Source organism: Oratosquilla oratoria, chromosome 12 (genome assembly GCF_046742065.1).
Source record: "Oratosquilla oratoria isolate Oo_2021 chromosome 12, ASM4674206v1, whole genome shotgun sequence".
In the NCBI taxonomy this organism is placed as follows: Eukaryota; Metazoa; Arthropoda; class Malacostraca; order Stomatopoda; family Squillidae; genus Oratosquilla; species Oratosquilla oratoria.
In genome coordinates, this window is record NC_134788.1 from 34,300,098 (window position 1) to 34,309,768 (window position 9,671).

The 9,671-nt window shown below is 43.7% G+C and overlaps 1 long non-coding RNA gene across 1 annotated transcript; it reads right to left on the reverse strand.

Annotated features, from left to right (window-relative positions):
• Positions 1 to 5,352: 5,352 nt before the first annotated feature.
• Positions 5,353 to 9,028, reverse strand: LOC143030663 (uncharacterized). The gene is made up of 3 exons (XR_012966924.1): positions 8,252 to 9,028; positions 6,802 to 6,946; positions 5,353 to 6,120 (listed from the first exon to the last, which is right to left on the reverse strand). It is a non-coding gene; the product is annotated as an uncharacterized LOC143030663 (long non-coding RNA).
• Between the last annotated feature and the right edge of the window lie 643 nt (positions 9,029 to 9,671).

Consider the following 9,671-nt stretch of genomic DNA (forward strand, 5'->3'; position numbering starts at 1 on the left):
TGTGAGAAATATATTGACGCAGCCCGAAGGGATTTCTCCCCGTCTTTTCTGCAAGGGGGGACGGAGAGGGGGGGGGGGTCGCCGAATTTATGAAGCGGCCTTGCTGTGGATGTGCTGTCTTGCGACACTGCTTCTGACCCAGGGCAGTGGACAGGATGCAGGGATGACCCATTATCCAGGAGGTGCCAAGATAAGAGGGTGGAGGGGAGTGGTTTCTATGCCTTTTTCTTTTTGGCTACCCCCCGTGTAAGGGGGGAAAAAGCCCTGGTATATGTATGTATTATTATTACACATTGATACTATTTATCATGATCATATACCTGTGACATCATTTACGTATATTGCCGCACGTATTATCCTCGTCTTTCAGCCGACATAAACGACGGCCCCTGAAATCCCCATCCCACCTCGGATTAATTAAGGGGCAGCTAGTCCCCTGCTGCACTATGATGATATATATGTATCAGTACATATTATCATGTATTCATATCAGTACAAGTTGTCATGAATTTTTGTTGGTATATATATGTTGATATTATTATTGGTATTAATACTGTTATTTGATTCGGTGATATTATGTTGTCATTACTGGTGTGTTCCCACCATATGCGGAGGAAGAGGGGTTCGTACCAAGTGACCTGCCTCTTCGGTTGGAGGGCTTTCCTCACAGCCAGGTGAAGGGAATCATGCGACACAAGGAAAAAAGAAAAACGTGAACAAGTGCATCGTCAGACCTGGTTTTGTGATGTGAATAGAATGACGTAGTGACGACAAGACAAGAGTAAGAAATCTCGAATATTCGAAATGGAAAGATCCAGAATTTAGGAAGTTTCGGATACCAGAAGCTCCGTCTCTAATATTGTGGCGTATTTCCTAGATTTTTCTTTTTTACCAAATGTTGGGGATTTCTCAATTTGAGCTTTCCCGAGAGACAGAAGCATCTGCATTAAAGACATTAATAGTGAGACGGAGGAACAGTTTGTGATATGGCTGTTCGTCTGGCAGCTATAAGAGTACCACTGTACTCTCCAGATAAACAAGGCGGCGGCCTGCCCTAACAAAGTACCAACAGTAGTGTGCTATCAATCGTATAATTACCCCCCCCCCTAATGCTCTGGTCTCTACCGTACGTACTACGTCTACAACTAGCGTGCCATAGTATTACTCGTATCAAAGGGCCAAGTCAACGCATATGCCCGGGCTGTACACGATTATGCCATAGTGATCATATATTACGGCCATAGCCCGGCGAGCCCTCCCTCCGAGGGATGAAGATTCGATTTCTTCGGTGTCACTTGCCGCCTCGTCTGTAGTGAATATTTCCCCGACGTGGATTCCCCGTAAGTGGTTCTCCCTTCTGTGGGGGCGGGGCAGAAGAGGGTGCCAAGAGTAGAAGAGAACATTGTAGAGTAGTATCGTAGCTAAAGTCTAAGTCACCTGTCTTGTGCTCGAGTCTGGAAAAGTAGAGCCGTGAAGGGATTCGTAGGAAGAGCGCCCGTAAAGAAGAGGAGGAGGAGGAGGAGGAGAATGGGGAGTTGGTGATCGTCAGGCTGTCAGTTGGGATACGTCAACACTCGCCATGATCAAACGTAACGTGGACTGACCTGTTCGTGATGTACTACGTATCCGGTCATCTCTGCCGTTCGGAAATAGGCCTCCTCCTCCTCCAGAAACTCTCAAGCCACGAGGACGACATCGACCCTCGTTCCTCGTAGCGGGGTAACTTACGGTGCGAAACTGTGGCGTAGTCTTGTTACGCAAAATGGCCGAGTGCACTGAACCAATCTTCCATCTGGTGCCAGTCCGTACGACTAAGGTTTTTTTCCCGTCATTTTTGGAGGTTTATTTTGCGATGTACCGTTTTTCTCAAATTACGACCTTTTGACTTATTTTACAATCAGAGTGCACGTGTGCAAATGGTATTAGAGAAAGAAAGTTCAATCAGAATCGTCACAGGAACCGTGAATGCTGTTTCCAGTTCAGTAGCCACTCCAGATACGAGTAACACGTTAAACCCCAAATCACGTGTCATGCAGGAATTACGGTACGTACATGTCAATATGCCCGCCAACAATTTAAACATCTGGACGAAAAAAAAATGGACCTGTTGGAGTGCCCACAAATACATTTCCTTCTCATTGCTTTTTTTTTTCCAAAGTATTTTTCCTTGTGATCGGCTTTCATGTATAGCAGGTTCTCTCTCTATTTTTTTCTATCCTCCCAAAGTCTTTCCTTATGATCGGCTTCCATGTATAGCAGTTGCCTTTGCCAGCAGTTGTCACTCCCCTTGTGGTCAGCGTCACAACCGACGAATCAAGTATTGGAAAGTTTAGGTACTCCGAAGCAGAAGGATATTACCAACTTGTGATAAGGCATATTGTCAGATTTTCTTGGCAAAGAAATGCAATCTTGTAGAACTTTTTGACATTCGTATAATTGTAATCTTGCCGCTAGAACAACGTACAAATATTCCTCAAAAGTAACCAGGACATCAGCTACACTGAGAACAAAGTTGGCCATTTTGTCACCGACATATCCCGTCAGATGCGTGTTTACGTCTGCCAGATTCACGCCTGGACTGCCGTCTCGAACTTTCAACATCTTGTCCGAGAAATGGAAATATTCATCTGTATTTGAAGAACCGTATGCATGCAAGCAGTATTTTCACGTAAAATCTTTATAATGCGGACTTAAGACATTACCAGGCAAAGGGGGAGGGAATTGTAGTACATTCGATTTTTTTTTCAGCCCATATTCACAATGTGGCCAAGAATGTTGTAGAACAAGTAATCGTGTTAGGAAAATCGTAATAAACAGGACGGCACCAAATGGCAGTCGTTGTTAGCCCTCCACATTCCACATCTATATCAAAATAAACGCTCTAGATCTGCTACGCGTTGGCAGGTCCGTTCAGTGCACGAGCCCATTTGGATACCTTCTAGTCCATGACGCTAACAGCTGCAACTGGGGATGACGTATACATTGTTAACGCTTCCCCGTAATTTCTCCTTGTACTCATGACGGACAGAGCACATGCACGCCGCCACAGCCGTCAGGGTCGTAACACTGACAAACCATAGCAGTATGAATTACTGTTTGGTAATTAAATATCGGTATCACGCTACGTACAGTAGCTTACAAAGGTATAGATCCCCCCCGTGTGTTTTTCATTGTAATATAGAAATTGTTAAAAATATTAATTTCAGTAAACACCGACAAATGATAGCATTTTTTTTATTATTATTAATAAAGTGGTATGTATAAGATTTGATGCAAGACGGTAAGACAAGTGATACATTCGATATAGAAATAGGTAAACACTAACAATTTTTTTTCCCAAATAAAGTGGTATGTATAGGATTTGGTGCAAGACGGCAAGACAAGTGAGGACATTTGATAAATAGTCTATAGTATAGCGGTTAATTGCATGGCTGTGGACGACCTACGTAGGAGAGCTTCGAGACGACATGCATCCCAAACAGGAGTACCAACCTCACAAAATCATCAGTTGTATTGTTTTTGGCGAAGATCGTCACCCGTAATAGGGGAGACGTTTGTGAGCTACTGTACGCAGCTATTGCACACTAATTTACTGTATGCACACCACCGTGTAGCTAAATAAAACCAAAACGAGCTTTGAAGGGATTTTGATTCCGCCCTAAAAAAAATGGATTTGGTTGTCAACAAGTTTGTTCCTGCTTTTGCAATCGTGACCAACGACGGGCATTATAGTCCCATGGGACGGGTGTCAAGTGAAAATAAAATTCCCGTAAAAATCCGTTAACATCAGGGCAGGGGTAGGTCCTCCATTGTGTGGGAACACCTAACCGCTGCAAGAGACCGTAAGGCTTATGTTAGGCAGTTCCATGACCACCTGTTGTCCCCATCCATAAAGTTGTTTCTTATAACGACCGATAGTTACAGCGCTCACTGGTACATGGGTGCAAATGTGGCAGGAAAAGGTGGAGGTAGAATGTAGATTGAGAGAAGCGAGTAAATGCCTTGGTGGATTAAAGAGTGTAATGAGGAGTAGACATTTGGGAATGGATGCTAAGAGAAGACTGTATGAAGGAGTGATTGTGACAGCACTGTATGGGGCAGAAACATGTAACAAGAGGAGTTTGAATGTTTGAGATGAGGTGTCCGAGAAGTATGGTGGGGGTTACTAGGCTAGATAGAGTGAGAAATGAGGAGAACGGGTGGAAAAGGAGCTGGGAGATAGGGTTGATGAAAGAATATTAGGATGGTTTGGACACATGGAAAGAATGAGTGAAGAAAGACTAGTGAGAGGTGTGGAGGGAGTGAACATGAGGGGACGTCCTAGGATGAGGTGGATGGATGGGGTGAAGGGGGCTTTGGGGAAGAGGGGAATGTCTGTTGAGGAAGGACGGGAGAGGGCAGAAGACATGGGTGAATGGAGAATGGTTTTATATGGATGATGATGCGATTGCATGAGGTGGAATGGGCGGGTGGATGGGGGGTGAGGTAGTATGCGAGCAAAATTTGACGCAGCCCGAAGGGATTTCTCCCCGTCCTCTCATTTTATGCAATGGGGGGACGGAGAGGGGTCGCTGATTTAATGAAGCGGCCTTGCTGTGGATGTGCTGTGTCTTGCGACACTGCTTCTGACCCAGGGCAGTGGACAAGGTGCAGGGATGACCCGTCATTCAGAAGGTGCTAAGATAAGAGGGAGGGTGGAGGGGTGTATTGTGTATTCAGGGGAATGATTTTATGCCTTTCTTTTTGGCTACCCCCCTTGTAAGGGGGAAAAGGCCTTGGTATGCATGCATTTTTTTTTTTTTTTCATGTATGACGACCTGAAGAACGCCATGCCAGTTGTAGCGTCCAATCAGATTTTGGGAAGCAAATTTCTGGTCCAACATTTGGATTAAAGTTAATTTAGGCCTATTTCAATATTCAAACCCTCTTCCTTAGTATCTGGTCTTCATTCTCGCATCTTTTGGGGTGTACAGGTTACTCCGATCCAGTTATTGCCTGGTCAATTTCTACAAGTTTGGTATGTAAAAATGAAACCCTACCAGTCTCCTGTGGCAGTTTACTTTTGGTATTCGTCCGTTTTCTATGCCTTAGGCAGAGCCGAAAGTCTTCATAATCTACCTCAGGTTTTAAAACTACCCCATATTTTCTTTTATATTCTGTATTCAACCTAGGGATCAAATTCTCCAAATGTAACTAAGTTTTGTAACCAAAGAAATTAATTGGGGTTCAACTCTTTGTTACAACCCAATTTCATTGCTTTCTTGCCTGTGAAGATTTCTCTTCATGAAATCCATTGGTGCATCACCCGTAGAGCACAAATGTTTGCAAGGTCTTGTAGGGGTACAATGGAAAACAAATTTACAGATATTTATTACAATACAGTATAAATTTTATTACACCTATTCTGATTTACACTTACAAAATTCTTGTTTTGGACCAACAAGATCTATCTGAAGTCCTGGATACCATCAACTCCCTACTGTGCAATAACAAAAAGGCTCGCTCCATATCCCAATAACTTCCGACTTTCCAGCTTAGGAGCGCCACCAACTAGTGGCTACTCTCCTTGTATTGCTACAAGCCAATACTAGTTCAGAGGTTATATGGCTGTGGTTCAATCTGTGCTGCCCGTACCCCTTGATCTAAAAAAATTCTTTCACCCCCATCCACTATCTGCAATGCAAACAATTAGTGATACAAACCTTGCTGAGAAATTTTTAGATACATTTAATTACTGAACAAAGGTGTTTATATCAAATTAAAAATGTAGATTAGTAGGATACAAGAAATGCACATTTTAGTTTCTCATGGTAAATGTGCAGTACCATCGCACTGGCTATCATGTCTCGTATCCCCAGGTTAAGAACTACTGCATTTTGGGAGTATGCTCTAGGACCAGTGCCAGACACTGCGTGGTCCTGCCCTGGGTTTCGGTGAAAACCCACAGGCAACTATATTTAGTGCTAAGACTTTTAAACATTTTTACGGGAAACTTCAGAAGCAAAGGTTGGCAGCAGAGAAGACTTGAATGTTTACGCAGTCCAAGGTGGAGGCTCGAGGAACTCATTTCAGTGGTCCGTCAAGTGAAAAGACGTGCTGGTCAACTGCAGTCCCCCGTGGCTGAAAGAGATGACAGTTTTTGAATTTTACGAGAAATACTTGGGAGAAAAGGTTGAAGATCCTCATTGCCAGTAGTTCTATTGGTACATCAAGTTATCTCCGATCTAAATTTTTGATCAAGTTCAAGGTGATAAAGAGCAACAGTGTGCACCACAAGTAGTGTTCAGGGTGTGGCAAGTTTTAACAAGCACTCTACCAAACAGCCATAACTCATACCCGTTATTTCCCATGTATGCATTTTGCTCTTCTATATTCTGTATATAGTAAATTGTACGAGTATCACTTTAGGATTACAGCAATTTAGATAAATTCAACGACACTGCTTTTTCCCCAAGTCTACTTTGGGTCACACGAGACTGGTGGGGTGGGGTGGGGTTTGATGGGATGGGATAGGAAGCAATTTCATCATGGTCCTAACAAGTGATACCCTTTCTACGCAGCTTCCTTTACTATACAGAAAATCATATATAGATGGGTAATGAGAAGGGCTAAGGTTGATTTGGCACAGCATAATTATGCCAAATTCTGAATGGGCTCCTTGAACCACACTAAATGTAGCATCGTTCTAATTACCCGGTACTTTGCTGTGAATGCAAAGAATGAATCCACAAGAACTAAAAACAAGCCTTCCACAACGGGCCTTGGCATGCGTGGAGTACAGGTATTAATTTTCCGACCTACCTTGCTCAATGCTGACGTGTCCTGTCCTGATTGTATGAAGATTCCAGAGGAGAGGTCAAAGCAGGGTAGTGTTGACTGGAGAGAAGAGACTGTAGCCCTCGGCGATGGAAGGGCAGTGCTTTCCAACAGCAGTCCCACGAGGCGGCTGAAAAAGGGGGCAATATGAACAAGATTTGTCATCAAACGTTACCTAAAGACAAAAAGAACCTCGAATGAAATTTCAGCCTTGAATCAAGTGAACACGGCAAGTGTCTATAGCTTTGTATTATGGCCACCACACCATGATATAATCGTTTCCAATTCCAGAAATACCAAAATCTCAATACTCACCTTGGATTGAAGAGCAAAGATCTTGCCCATTTCCTTCAAGTTGGCCAGAAACCACTCCCACTTCTCAAGACGAAGATCCTTCCCATGGCGAGACTGGTCCTTGATCAGCTCTTCCAACTGCCAAGGCTCCATCCCCAGCGGATCTGACCAGCAGTACAACTCGCCAGCCACCCACATAGCAAGTGCTTGTTCACACAAACACTTGTGTAAATACCACCTCCCCCACCCAGTACAACCTACTGGTTCATCACCTCTTCCCCCCCCCCCCATCTCCCATTTCCGCCCCCAAACCAAATCATCTTCCCCATACCTTTCCATCTCCACCTCGCTCTCTCAACCTCTCGTCTGTTGATTCTACCAACTCTCAATCCCGATCAACTGACAATCTCATTCTTCCTCAAACAACTACACCTCTCCACTACCTTCTATTCCTCCTTGGACCATCAACCATTTGTTCCTCCCAACCTCAATTTCCCCCTCCTCCTCCTCGTCTTCACACCACCACAAATCATCTTCCTCCTCCTCTTCACACCACAACTCTTCCTCTTCCTCCTCCTCCCCTTCACACCACCACCACCACAAGTCTTCCTCCCCCTCCAACTACGACTTCCTCCAGCTATTCCTTCCTCTCTACACATTCACCATTTCTCCTCTCACCAACCAGCCGCTACTGGACCACAGATTGATTGGTTTGTCCACTGGACCACAGATCGATTGGTTTGTCCACTGGACCACAGATCGATTGGTTTGTCCACCGGACCACAGATTGATTGGCTTGTCCACCGGACCACAGATTGATTGGCTTGTCCACCGGACCACAGATTGATTGGCTTGTCCACTGGACCACAGATTGATTGGCTTGTCCACTGGACCACAGATTGATTGGCTTGTCCACTGGACCAGAGATTGATTGGCTTGTCCACTGGACCAATACAGGGCCCATAGACCCGATTTTTAAAAATCCCAACTCATGGGTTAAGCAACCTTAACTTATTCACAACAATGCACCAAGATCACTATTTAATAAACTATTGCAGTTCTGAAGACACTGCACACTTATTTTGAACAATTAGTATGTGCAGCACTTTAGACAATTACGTAAATTTGATTTGTTACTAACCTTTAATCCTGTAGAAGTTCCGTCTCTAAGGAATACTTGTCCATTTCCTCTCGCTCGTTTAAAATATTCAACGGTAACTTGCAATACCTCTCGTTACATTAAGATATCTGAAAAATATGATTTATTTAATATACGGAACATTTCCAAGATTTGTATACTGCAAACCAAATTTTCAAACTAATAGTTAAACAAGATATTTACCTTTTGAAAAGCGTTGACTAGGCAGTCTTCCAAATCCAGCCGAAATCGTTCGGAAAAAACGAAAACGAGTGGGAATGGTAGAGTTAAAGTGCTTACGGGAGAGCAATTCGAAGAAATGCCCTTTGTTATCAATCACGAAAACTTATTTCCCAACTTGGTACGGCCGTGTCGAGGGATTGGGGAGGTCTAGGAACCGAAAACAGATTACGCGTCAAAACTCCATTCTGGCTACGTCACGAAATAAGTCTTACTAACGCTTCATCACGAAATAATTCGCTTAGTAACGCTTCAACACAAATCATTACTTACCGTGAACTAGATAATCTCTAGTACTCACCCCAGGATCGCTTGGCCTCGTCTATGTCCTCTTCATTGTACCTAGAAGTGTAAATTTGTGATGCAGCAGCGCGTCGTCTGTATCTACCGTATGCTCGATTCCTGGGCCCGGGGAACTGCATGCCATTGCATATAATAAAACCGCCTCTTTCCCCCCTGGGGATAAGGTTTATTATGCAGTGGCAGAGGTACCGTGCCCTGGATTTGGTTTTAAGCATACGATGCCCTACGCTGTCAAGCCCGTATAACTCAACCCATTAAACTCCGATGACAAGATGTCTTGTCATTTGGTCAAAAACAAAAAATCATAAAACACCAAAATGTTTGATCAAACACCAGAAAAATATGACGTCAATCCTCGCTTCGCTGCGAGCGAAGCGAGGATTGACGTCATATTTTTCTGGTGTTTGATCAAACATTTTGGTGTTTTATGATTTTGTTTTATTTGACCAAATGACAAGACATCTTGTCATCGGAGTTTAATTGTGTTAATCCCCTCCCGCGACCTCTTGGCTCGATCGCCTTGCTCTGCCTAGTCTAGAAGGTTCGACAGCCTCCGTTTAGGCTATAGAGGTTTAGATTCACGTGTCAAGCTAAAACTTAATGGAAGTAACGTGCCTATAATATACGGGCCTTATCATGTGTGCGATGCGTGTATACGTGTTTTCCAGACTTACCTTGTACGATGCGGAGAGACGCCGTTTCCCGAGTCATGCTTTAGATTTCGTGGAGGATTTCCCAAGATGTTCGTACTTTCACATTGCATGTAGATTTCACGTCAACTAATCAAAATACACTTTCACGTTTTTAAGTTAATGTACCTTGTACACAATCATTTTTACTTCTATTTGGTCTTCATGTCTAGGCTGATTGCTATCTTCCT